The sequence below is a fragment of the Cololabis saira genome, chromosome 2, assembly GCF_033807715.1.
Source record: "Cololabis saira isolate AMF1-May2022 chromosome 2, fColSai1.1, whole genome shotgun sequence".
NCBI lineage: Eukaryota > Metazoa > Chordata > Actinopteri > Beloniformes > Belonidae > Cololabis > Cololabis saira.
In genome coordinates this window covers 6960441-6971455 of record NC_084588.1, presented here as the reverse complement: position 1 = coordinate 6971455, position 11015 = coordinate 6960441, and positions in this window count along the sequence as shown.

Genomic DNA, 11015 nt, shown 5'->3' with positions numbered 1-11015 from the left:
CAGTATGTTACTGCTCTATACATTGTAGCCCTCTTTAGTACATTGATTCTTGGTAGAGGAAGAGTAAAGTGAACACCAGAAGCAGATCTGGTTTTATAGCCATGTGGAGTATTGATGGGTTTTATATGTGATAACAAATTGATTGGTTTACCAATATTCCAGATGTTGAACAAAAATGTTACGAGGCTACACGCCAGCCTTTGGTCAACTTTTATCCAGGACAATGCGGTATGCATCCACTCAACACTCCTCCTAGCAGAGCAGCGGAGAGCGAGGCGTGCCGCCCTGTTCTGTGTGAGCTGTAGTTTGTCTAAATCTTGCCTTTATTGATATGTGAAGACCAGGAAAGTGTTTCATCAATGATCACACCCAACAACTTGGCCTTTCTGACCTGCTCAATAACGACATCATGCAAAGCAAGACTTAGTTCAGGATTAGATCTTAGCATCTATCTAGAACCAACAATAATACTCTTTGTTTTAACAACATTCAATTTTAACCTGTTTTCAGTAATCCAGTTGGAGACCATCATCAACTCATTTTGCAACAGCTTATTACTGTAATACACACTACATTTTCTGCAGAGACATACATTGTAGTGTCATCCACATAGATTTCCATACATGCACTTTTTAGTACATGTGGTAAATCATTTACAATTATAGAATAGAGCAATGGACCTTGGGGGACGCCACATAGACCTACTGTAGATCCTTTGGAGGTGCGTTCACAACTGATAGGAAATCAAATACAAGCCTGAGCAGTGGTATGACATTTGAAAAGTATGATGGTCCATTTCAGATGCCTCAGAGACACTGATGCAGCATGTGGACAAATCTAATATAGGGCTTTTTTTTGCATAGTGCATTTGTGAACAGCATTCCTGAAGGGGGATTAGATCAAGTGTAAAGTTTCGCAAAGTACAAAGTAATTTCTTGCTCATGTGGTTACAGTCCTGTGCAAAAGTTAGAAACCCCTAGAGTGTGTGCGCGCGTGCGTGTGTGTGTGCGTGTGTGTGTGTGTGTGTGTGTGTGTGTGTGTGTGTGTGTGTGTGTGTGTGTGTGTGTGTGTGTGTGTGTGTGTGTGTGTGTGTGTGTGTGTGTGTGTGTGTGTGTGTGTGTGTGTGTGTGCCTTCCTGTCTTGTAATGTGTTGCTTTTCTTTTAGTTTTCCACCTGTCTTTTTTTCTCCTGACTCTTGCACCCTACATTCTCATCTACATCCTACATATGGACGGAAAGAAACACCATCACAGAATTCCTGATAAAGCTGTTTCCATGGAGTATAATAATATCGATAATGATCTCATTTATAAATGTTTTTTTTAATTAAAAAAACACCATTGTATGTTTTCATTATAAACTATAAGATGAGGGTAAACTTTAACTCTCACGTCCTCTGATTTTTTAACTGTGCAGTATTAACTGCATCGCGTTTAACTGAAGCTGACAGTAGGCTTTTGATATTTAGATATTAAGCTTTAAGAGTTTAAGTAGGCAAAAGATAAATGGTTCAGCAATATTATACATTACACCAGTGAACACCTACACTAAATTAACACAAAAACAAATACACAGCGCTAATGTACCTCTAGAAAACTCACAAATTGAAACCAAGCAAAACAAAGACATATCAAGGCAATGTCACTGTATCGCGAAACTTACCTGATTATTTGATTTGAGAAAGAACTTAGTGTTTTGGTGTGAGCGGTTACTCATATCTAGAATGACATAAATACTGATAATGATTAGCAACACTTGGCTGCACTTTCAAGCCTAATATCCTACAGAAGCAGTGATGGGGTACTTGGTATTGCCCACATTATGTTCATCTTGTTGGCTTCCTTTTTATGAAATAGCTACAGTACAGTGAAAAAAGGTATACGCTGTTGTACAGAAATTCCTTCATATTTCTCATTGAACATAGTTGATCCTCGGGGCATCTTTGCTTGTGGTTTATATGGAGAGCCATGTCCCTTATTAATTTTGTCCCTTAAATTCCAATAAATTCATTTAGGCAACAGCTTAATGGAATAGGGTTGGAAATTTTGTGTCAATGACTGCTGATAAAAGTAGGAGCGCTCAGACATGAGAATCCAGAAAAAGCAATAATACATCATACTGAGTCATCCTATCAGCTGATGAAAGACGTGATAGGCTATACGCCATACAAAATAACCTTTCTCTATAAAACGACATGTTTTATAGGCAGAAATATAAAAAATGGAAAATGAAAGCTTTTTTGGAAAGTAAAACATCACTCCAATTAAAGATGCTTCTGAAGTTTTCTATTGGTTGTTACAATTTGTCATGAAATCTGGTTGTTTTACAAGATGTCTTAAAATAAACAATTACATTAATAACAATTTAAAGAGTGCAAAGGACTGAGACTTAAGTTAGTAACTGTTAATAACTAAATGACAGTCAAAAGCTGCAGCTATAACATTGCATAATGTAGAAAAACCCCACATACTGTAAGTTATACTTTCAAAATATATTGCTCTTTTTTAATGCTGTTTTAATGCTGTAATTCATTTTCAGAGTTACATAATCAGGTTTTGGCAAGACACTGCACAAGCACGAGCAGGTTTGGGATCACCCTTCAAAGGTGTTTCAAAATGTGCTGTGGACGACATGGACTATAATCTTTAAAATATAACCCTTTCAAATAAAATCAAACTCTTTTATAAGGCTGACAAATTTGCTTTGGGAGAAACTGCCAAATATACTTCATTGTATATGGTATCATCTACCGGTGCCTGCAACTTGTTTCTTGTTTTCCTCTTAAATCATGGTAAGTTGTCAGACCTAACAACGTTAGCAGTGCCGTATATTGCAGGATTTCAAAGAGGAACAACACAAACCACCACTGTATACTGTAAAATGTGTAAAACAGCTGGTTAGCAACATAGTAGCATTTGAAACTCATGTGTGCATTAACATTTTCACTCAGGCAATGGTGCTAAAATAATGCACTCTAGTGTTCTTGTGAATATTGAAAGAAGCCAGAATTGAGGAGTACAAGCCACCACTAGTGCTTTGATGGGGTAGTGAATGGAAATTAAATCATTTTGCATGGTAGACAGATGTCAGATGTTAGCAGATGTTTGGCTTGTTTTTGGCCAGTGTGTCTGTCCCACAATTATACGAATGGAAATGCTGAAATCTGTGGTCTGGAGCACAGACAGAGATTTGGATTGCATTTTGTAGCTTTAATTCTACAGAAACAGGTTTTGTGCATACATAATGTTTAATGAATGGCATTTACATAAAAACACTGGAGAAAAACAAAAAAACAGCCATAAGTAGCCACTGTAAGGCGTTGCTGTAAAACAAACCTGGCTGAAAATGGCATAGTGGTAAACTTTTCTTGTTATTTTATCAAATTGCTTTATTTATTGATTTATGCACACACATATACACTCAGTAATGTATCTTGACCATTCCTATCTCAACCAAATCTCCTGATTCTGGATTGTCTCCCAAATATGATAATTTCTGTTGAAGATACAAAGGAAACATGCTGAACAGATCTGTCCATTATCTGTTTCAAAAGGTTGTCACATTCACATAAAAGACACTTATTACGAATGAAAACCATCAAATCAGATGTTTGCCATGTCAGAACTGTATAAAATAAGCAGGCTGGATTGTTGCACCCTGGTCTGGCTCTGTGATGTAACACCTTCCTGCAGATGAGCTGTTTCCCATGTAAACAGCTACAACCACTCATCATTGTCATTTTCTCCCAATGAATAAAGACCTCACATTAAACAAGCATACACTGGCATCACGAGTCACTTTGCGGCTAAAGCATCATTATCAGGACAAATTATCTCAGTTTTTGTGTAGTTGCGTACATTAGTCCACAACAGCATATGCAACTAGGAAAACTCAGCATCACGAAATAATGATGCTAATAACCCTAAACCAGATCACATCTGCAGTGATTTAGAAAGCGACTTACTGAAGCTTATAGCTTTGAGGTTATATATTTATGGGCGGTCACATAACAATATATGTATATATGTGTGTATGTACAGTATATATGTGTATATGCAGCAAGGAGCATGGACAAGATGGGAGGGAGCGCTGGAGAGAAAGGTGACCCGGTCTGAGTTCAGGCAGGCTGAACCCCAGCGCATCAAGTTCATGGTCCAAGCTGTCTACGATGTCTTACCCAGCCCAGCCAATCTCCATCTCTGGGGCATGGTTGACTCTCCTGCCTGTGCGCTGTGTTCCAGGAAAGGCTCTCTGGAACACATCTTAAGCAGCTGCTCTAAAGCCCTGGGGGAGGGCTGCTACTGTTGGCGGCACGACCAAGTGCTGAAGACAGTTGCTGAAGCCATCTTCACCATCGTGGCCAAAAGCAACAGCAGCAAGCAACAACCTGGCAAGAGGAACATTGCCTTTATCAGGGCTGGAGAGCAGCCGCCGTCACAGCCCAAACCAGCAGCCGGCCTCCTCACCTCAGCAGTTGACTGGGCTCTACAAGTGGACATGGGCAAGCAGCTCAAGTTTCCAGACCACATCACAACAACGTCTTTGAGGCCAGACATTGTGCTCTCATCAGTGTCTTCAAGGCAGGTGCTACTGATAGAACTGACAGTTCCCTGGGAGGACCGTATAGAGGAGGTGAACGAGCGGAAGCGGTCGAAGTACCAGGAGCTGGTCGAGCAATGCCAAAGAAGAGGCTGGAAGGCACGCTGTGAGCCCATTGAAGTAGGCTGTAGAGGGTCTGCTGGCCGCTCGCTGTGCAAGGTGTTCACGCTACTTGCCATTACGGGGGCTGCAAAAAGGAAAGCCATCAAGTCCACCATGGAGGCAGCAGAGAGAGCCTCGAGATGGCTTTGGATCAGGAGGAGCGATCTGTGGGCCAATGCTACTGGGACACAAGTCGGGGCTTGATCAACCCCGGCTGGGTCACCTGAAGGAGGGGGTATGATTGTTGAAAGACCCGAAACCCCCGATGAGTATATCAGGCATATCACTGATGATGTGTCCCAGTGCATCCTAGGATGTATCTTTTACTCATATGTCATATCCAAAAAGTGCATGTGTATGTGTATATATATATGTGTGTGTGTGTGTGTGTGTGTGTGTGATATATATATATATATATATATATATATATATATATATATATATATATATATATATATATATATATATATATAAGATATCTTTTATCTATTGTTTTTTGTATAGAAATTAAATTAATTTTGAATATAATCAAATAGAGTAGGGATGCCCCAATACCAATTTTTTCACACTGAGTACGAGTATTTTAATTTGTGTACTCGCCAATACCGAGTACCGATCCGATACTTCTACCACAAAAATAACTTGGCTAAAAATGCAATGAAAAATGCAATGAATTGGAAGACAGGTTTTATTTGCAACAGAAATTCAATTTTAAACAAAAGTCTGCCGGCCGGGCTTTTCTCCGCGCTTTAGTCTCATCGCAGGAACATCAACTACACATGTGCGGTGCTTCACCTGAAGCCGTCCGTTTGAAACAACATAAACAATCCCATTGTTACATTCCGGTTAGCCGCTAGCCAGGGGTGGCCAACCAGTCAGAGGCTAAGAGCCACAATTGGTTACTGTGTTACTGCAAAGAGCCACATCGTACACATGCACATCAACTGCCCCATAATCCCTCACTCCCTGCTCTCACTGAGACATAAAAATACCATTATAAAACAGAAAGGTGGAATCCTGCAATCTGATTGGTTGTTAACTGTGGTATGATGAGCATGTACCACAGCTTCTATTCTAAAGCCCTATCACAGCATATCATTCCGCATCTGGGAAGCAAAAATGTATCCATGACAACAACCAACTGTTACATATTTTTTGACGGTTACAGCAGGTAGCAAAAAGTATTTGGTGTTAAAGTTTATTTTTTATTTTTGTTAAAGGAGCTTGAGGCTCCTTTTAAGAAATGAGACTCTCTAGCGCCACCACTTCACCACGACGGCCGTTGGGGGTACTGCAGCCAACAGTGAAGCCGGCACGGGAAAACGGGGAGAACGCGCATGCAGCGTCATGTGACGTCACATCTGCAGGACAGCGCGGGGAATTCGGGACCGAATTGCAGCACATTTTGCAGCACACAGCCTGTTCAAGGCAAAGGAGAGATACACTAGAGGAATCATTCTTTTTGGTTTGGAACGCTTCATCTGACATTATTACTAGAAAACTTAAAATGTATACGGATTTTTTTCATAAATCCTGCCACAATCCGGCCTCAAGCTCCTTTAACATGTTCACGGTAAACTTTGATCTCCAGGGAGGACTAACGATGGATGAATGGATTGACAAAAGCCTGTCTCTGAAAAAAAAGACAAGCAAAAGACGACATGCAGAGCTGACATCTGGAGAGATGGGACTATTTTTTTTCCATAATGGGGTTATTTTTACTGTATAATATGTATTTCTGATTAATTAAAAATAGATTGTGTATTCCTCTTTCATATTTACATATGATACCGTTTTGGTAACCGTTTTATAAAAGCAATACATCACTTCGCGTTGCGCCAGAGAACGCCCCTCAGCTGTGATTGAATATTTCCCTCCAAGTTATTTGCGTCACAAAGGCAAAATCCAACCCGAGCGTGCGCCCTTTTAGTTCAATGGGTTGAGCAGGCGACTTATGTACACCTTCCCCTGTACAGCAATGCGGGTTCAATTCCAGTCGTGGCATATTTTGCTGTGTCTGTCTTTGACTGCACCTATCAAATAAAGTCACAAGAGCCGCATGAAACCGGGCAAAGAGCCGCGGCTTGGCCACCCCTGCGCTAGTCGGCTAAGCCTAGCGTGGTGATGAGAAGAGAGTGAAACCCGGGAGTGAAACTGGCAGCGCTGTTTCAGGCAAGATAACGACAATTAATGCAAGCGTGACGTCAGCAGTGTGGACTTATTTCAAAATAACGGACCCCCCGGCCCTGCGCCGTGCCGACAGCCCACAGTCTGCCTTGCTTCTGTCGTCATCTGTTATTTTGCCCAGATTCCTGGTGGTTTTAATTGAAGTAAAACTCAGGTCCAGACCAGTCACTATCTCAGAATGCGTGTTTTACAAGCAGACATTTCAGTTCAACAACAACAATACAATTGGAAAAAAAAATAAGAAATAAATAAAATGAAAAAAAGAAAAAGAAAAAAAAATACAAGAAACAAAACCTTGGTGTGACAGACTTTATAATATTTCATATAAAATGAAAATATTTGTGACAGCTCAATGATTGAAAATCTCAGAATAGATATCCATCACTGATATACATTTCTTATTTGTAATTCATTTAAGAGACTTGAGATAATAATTAACTTCAATCAAAAATAATTTAAATAGTGGAGAAGAGTTTTGGAATTTACATTTATGGATGTGAAATTTTCCTAATAAAATATAAAGATTGACAATAGTGCATAACTACGGAAGAGTATTAGGGCCATGCAGGAATTTTTTTATTTTTTATTGTGCACTTCGAGAAAAAAGTCAAAATGTCGAGAAAAATGTTGAAATGTTGAAAAAAAAAGTTGAAATGTCGAGAATAATGTTGAAATACAATTTCGAGAAAAAAGTCAAAATGTCGAGTTTAATGTTGAAATACAATTTCGTGAATAAAGTGTAAATGTCTCCTCTGGTCCATCAAATCCAGTTAGGAGAGCGACTGACAGCTATGCAGCAGCAGCCGTAACTAACTAACTAACTAACTAACTAACTAACTAACTAACTAACTAACTAACTAACTAACTAACTAACTAACTAACTAACTAACTAACTAACTAACTAACTAACTAACTAACTAACTAACTAACTAACTCACTCACTCACTCACTCACTCACTCACTCACTCACTCACTCACTCACTCACTCACTCACTCACTCACTCACTCACTCACTCACTCACTCACTCACTCACTCACTCACATCCTTGGAGTGGAACGTTAAGGGTACGTTTCTGAAGTTATGCAACTGCATATGTTTGATACATGTTTCAAATCAATATCGTCATCAAATTTTGACTTTTTTGTCAACATTTTGACTTTTTTCTCGAAATTGTACTTCAACATTATTCTCGACATTTCGACTTTTTTCTCAACAATTCGACTTTTTTCCCGAAATTGTACTTCGACATTATTCTCGACATTTCGACTTTTTTCTCGACATGTCGACTTTTATCTCGACATTTCGACTTTTCTCGAAGTGCATAGGCTAATGAAAAATAAATCTTCCTCCTCTAAAATATTATTTTTATTTTTCTCCTGCCTGGCCCTAATACTTACGTATTAGTATTAGGCTGACGAGTATTAGGGCCAAACTAAGACAAAAAAAATGAAATTACGAGAATAAAGTCATAATAATATGAGAATAAAGTCGTAATATTTTGAGAATAAAGTCGTAATATTAAATATATTATAAATATCTTTACAAGATGCTCAATATTCCTCATTTTAACACAGGAGAGGAAGACTGCTCTTCCTGTTAGAGTTCTCATAAATTATATTCTCATAATATTACGATTTAATCTCATAATATTATGAATTTATTCTCATAAATTACGACTTTATTCTCGTATTATTACGACTTTATTCTCGTAATGTTATGACTTTATTCTCGTAATGTTACGACTTTATTCTTGTAATATTACGACGTTATTTTCATAATATTACGACTTTATTCTATTACGACTTTATTCTCGCAACATTATGACTTTATTCTCGTAATTTCCCATTTTTGTTTTTGTCTTAGTTTGGCCCTAATAGTCGTAAATAGGCTACTCTTTCGTACATAACTTCTTTTCTTTGAATTCAAAATAAGTGATGATGTTGTTCCCTTCAATGTTGATCTTATGTGTTGTTTTATATTTATTCCACTGTGCGCGGAGACACGTTACTGCGCCGTGGAGACTGGTAGAAGGGAGCAGGCAGCGCAGGGGGTTGAGGTTGAGGGGGGAGTCCATCCACTTGCGCCTTATTTCTCAAAATTGTACTTTAACATTATTCTCGACATTTCAACTTTTTTCTCAACAATTCGACTTTTTTCCCGAAATTGTACTTTGACATTATTCTCGACATTTCGACTTTTTTCTCGACATGTCGACTTTTATCTCGACATTTCGACTTTTCTCGAAGTGCATAGGCTAATGAAAAATAAATTTTCCTCCTCTAAAATATTATTTTTATTTTTCTCCTGCCTGGCCCTAATACTTACGTATTTTTATTTTTCTCCTGCCTGGCCCTAATACTTACGTATTAGTATTAGGCTGACGAGTATTAGGGCCAAACTAAGACAAAAAAAATGAAATTACGAGAATAAAGTCATAATAATATGAGAATAAAGTTGTAATATTTTGAGAATAAAGTCGTAATATTAAATATATTTAAGCAGGCAGGGAGCAGGCAGCGCAGGGGGTTGAGGTTGAGGGGGGAGTCCATCCATTTATTCCACTGTGCGCGGAGACACGTTACTGCGCCGTGGAGACTGGGAGAAGGGAGCAGGCAGCGCAGGGGGTTGAGGTTGAGGGGGGAGTCCATCCACTTGCGCCTTATTTCTCAAAATTGTACTTTAACATTATTCTCGACATTTCAACTTTTTTCTCAACAATTCGACTTTTTTCCCGAAATTGTACTTTGACATTATTCTCGACATTTCGACTTTTTTCTCGACATGTCGACTTTTATCTCGACATTTCGACTTTTCTCGAAGTGCATAGGCTAATGAAAAATAAATTTTCCTCCTCTAAAATATTATTTTTATTTTTCTCCTGCCTGGCCCTAATACTTACGTATTTTTATTTTTCTCCTGCCTGGCCCTAATACTTACGTATTAGTATTAGGCTGACGAGTATTAGGGCCAAACTAAGACAAAAAAAATGAAATTACGAGAATAAAGTCATAATAATATGAGAATAAAGTTGTAATATTTTGAGAATAAAGTCGTAATATTAAATATATTTAAGCAGGCAGGGAGCAGGCAGCGCAGGGGGTTGAGGTTGAGGGGGGAGTCCATCCATTTATTCCACTGTGCGCGGAGACACGTTACTGCGCCGTGGAGACTGGGAGAAGGGAGCAGGCAGCGCAGGGGGTTGAGGTTGAGGGGGGAGTCCATCCACTTGCGCCTTATTTCTCAAAATTGTACTTTAACATTATTCTCGACATTTCAACTTTTTTCTCAACATTTCGACTTTTTTCTCGAAATTGTACTTCAACATTATTCTCGACATTTCAACTTTTTGCTCAACATTTTGACTTTTTTCCTCGACATTTCGACTTTTTTTCTCGAAATTGTACTTCAACATTATTCTCGACATTTCAACTTTTTGCTCAACATTTCAACTTTTTTCTCAACATTTCGACTTTTTTCTCGAAATTGTAGGCTACGTCAACATTATTTTCGACATTTCAACTTTTTTCTAATGAAAAAAAATCTTCCTCCTCTAAAATATTATTTTTATTTTTCTCCTGCCAAACTAAGACAAAAAAAAAATGGAAATTACGAGAATAAAGTCATAATAATATGAGAATAAAGTCATAATATTACGAGAATAAAGTCGTAATATTTTGAGAATAAAGTCGTAATATTTTGAGAATAAAGTCATAATATTACGAATCATTCTCATAAATTATATTCTCATAATATTACGACTTTATTCTCATAAATTAGCCTACGACTTTATTCTCATAATATTACGACTTTATTCTCATAAATTACGACTTTATTTTTCGGAATGTTACGACTTTATTCTCGTAATATTATGACTTTATTCTCGTAATATTACGACTTTATTCTCGTAAATTTGCGACTTTATTCTCATTATATTATGACTTTATTCTCGTAATTTCGTAATTTTTTTTTGTCTTAGTTTGGCCCTAATACTCCTACATAAGTCCTTTTCTTTGAATTGAAAATAAGTGATGATGTTGTTCCCTTCAATATTGATCTTATGTGTTGTTTTACATGTATTCCAGTGTGTGCGGGGACACGTCACTGCGCAGTGGAGCCGGGGAGAAGG